Source organism: Pteropus vampyrus, unplaced genomic scaffold, assembly GCF_000151845.1.
Source record: "Pteropus vampyrus isolate Shadow unplaced genomic scaffold, Pvam_2.0 Scaffold30, whole genome shotgun sequence".
Taxonomy (NCBI): Eukaryota; Metazoa; Chordata; class Mammalia; order Chiroptera; family Pteropodidae; genus Pteropus; species Pteropus vampyrus.
The window spans coordinates 3,712,238-3,714,670 of record NW_011888811.1 but is presented as its reverse complement, the minus strand read 5'-3'; the positions used below and the strand labels follow the sequence as shown (position 1 = coordinate 3,714,670).

Here is a 2,433-nt window from a genome sequence, read left to right as displayed (position 1 = left end):
ATTTAATATGAATATAACTAATATTTAGTGAGGGTCTTTGATATTTCCATTACCAAACATCCTCATAACTGAAGCTATGAACATATACCCATGCATGAGCTGACAGCATTCAAAGGTTGATCTTACTAAAACTTGCTTAATAGAACTAAAAAGGTTCTCAAGGGGGAATGCAATTGAACATCTCTCTTTTTAGATCAGGAAACTGAAGTCCATAGAAGTTGTGATTTGGGGTTCTGGTTGTACTCAGAGAGTCAGCTGTTGGTTATTTAAAACCCTCCTACATCCATCAATGATCTGAAGTGCTTTACTGTAGTAGAAGTATAACCAAAAGTACAGATAAATAATCATAAATAATAGTGATGCTGATGATAATAGTCATGTTGACAATGATGATAATAATAATGTACATTTATGGATAACCTTCTGTACGCAATATAGGATAGTGGTTAAAAAATCTAAGTCCTAGTCTACGGCCATGCCTCTCTGAACAAGTCCGATCCCGTCTGATCTTGGAAGCTAAGCAGGGTTAGGCCTGGTTAGTACTTGGATGAGAGACCACCTAGGAAGACTAGGTGCTGTAGGCGTAAAAAATAAGAGATTGTAAGATGACAAGGTCCTTGCAATCTATGAGCTCAACCAAGGGTGCCTCGCTTAAAAAATAATAATAATAATAATTCCTAAAGACTTAGTTCAAATCACAGTGTTTATCATGACCTAGGCAAGCTATTTTACCTGTAAAGGGGGTCTAGAAAAAGTGCATGCATCATTTGAAGTCCAAGAAGATTGCATAATGTAAAAATCTGGCAGAGTGTCTTTTACGTGGAACACTCGAGTATTAACAATTATCAGTGCCTGAACAAAGTGATTATTTTTATTCTCATTTTACAGTTAAGGAAACTAAGTCTTAAAGACTATAGACTCTCTAAAGGAAATAGCTAACAATTGATAGTATGATTATTATCCCAAACAGTAAAAGATATCAATTATAGAGATTCTTATAACTGTATTCTTGACATCTTAAATTATCAATGCTTTGGTGAAAGGACATTTCTTGGGAAACATAGTGAGGGGTGGGTGAAAAATGCACAGATTAATCCAAGGTTCTAATTCTTCTAAACCTTTGGACTGTTTCCTTTGCATTACTATGTAGGTCAAAGCTCAGTCCATGTTTTAGTCTACCAGCTAGGGAAACTGAGAACTATGGCCACATGTTCATATTAACACCTCAAATTCAGAAATCTCTGATATATTACAGTTATTAATGAATTCAAACAAATCCAATATTATATTCTTTCTTCCCTAACCTATATCACATTCATTTTTATGTATGTCTATATCAATATAGATATATAATGTCATATGTTTCAAAATATTGAAATTCATTTTATGTATACACTAACTCTTTTTGTGTAGGTCTTTTTAATATTTTCTTTAAATTAATCTGGAATCTGTTTCTAAGCAAGGGTCTGAAATAAAACTTGAGTATACTGGCATTGGATGTTAAAAGAATTATCCTTCCCTTGAAAGAGCACTGTCTTAAATTATGTCGTTATAGGTATTCAAGCAAAGTACATTATCTCTTCAGATAGGGGATGCAGGGGAGCTGCATCTGCCACTAAGGGAAGTTCAATGAAATTTCGAGAGTCAAGGTACTTATATTCATCTACATCTACACAAGTATTTCCATTTCAAACCTCAAGGCCCCATCCTCTTCCAAACAGTGGCCTAGATTTCATATGAGACTGGTGGGTTTATGAATTCAATTGGTTCTCCAACCTGCACAATCAAAAGCTGGCTCTATGTTTTTATATCGATTAGACCTACAGCTGGAAAAGGGAAGACTTTTTTTAGGAAGATCATAGTTCTATGGTTTTCTGATCATATCAAGCTGAAAATTAGAAGTGCTGATCTTCACATTTTCTTCCTTAATGCTTTTTGGTACAATCAGAATCAGCCATGCTATCTTACAATGCTTGAGTGCCCCACAGCCTACGTAATATTGCATTGCAGAAGCTACTTGATTTGCTTTATTTAAGGCATCAAAGGTAATAATTTAAATAGTTATTTGATACTGAATGCTTCAAAGCATCAACTATCCTATTTCTGCTCTATAATATCATAGGTACTTCCTTCAACCCTAACCACTAAAGATTAATTATCTTCATCACCATCTTCGAAGGTCTCTTTTTTAAAATTACTTTTGGTAACAAATATTGTATTTGAGATTGATCAGAACAAAATCAAAAACCCCTCTAGGTATTCCTCAAGGGATGAATGGGATATAATCCAGGAAATTAGGTGCTTATAGAACCATTGGCAAGACTGGAGAGGCTGAGGTCAGGGAAACTGCTAATATCTCACATTTGCTACTAAATTTCATTTTCATTTTTTATTCAGAGGCTCAAGAAATTGCAAAAGCCAAAGGAATAATCA

At 34.4% G+C, this 2,433-nt stretch overlaps 1 pseudogene; it reads left to right on the top strand.

The window, feature by feature from the left end:
• The first annotated feature begins 465 nt into the window (after window positions 1–465).
• On the top strand, window positions 466–584 carry LOC111737748 (annotated as a pseudogene).
• Window positions 585–2,433: the final 1,849 nt, after the last annotated feature.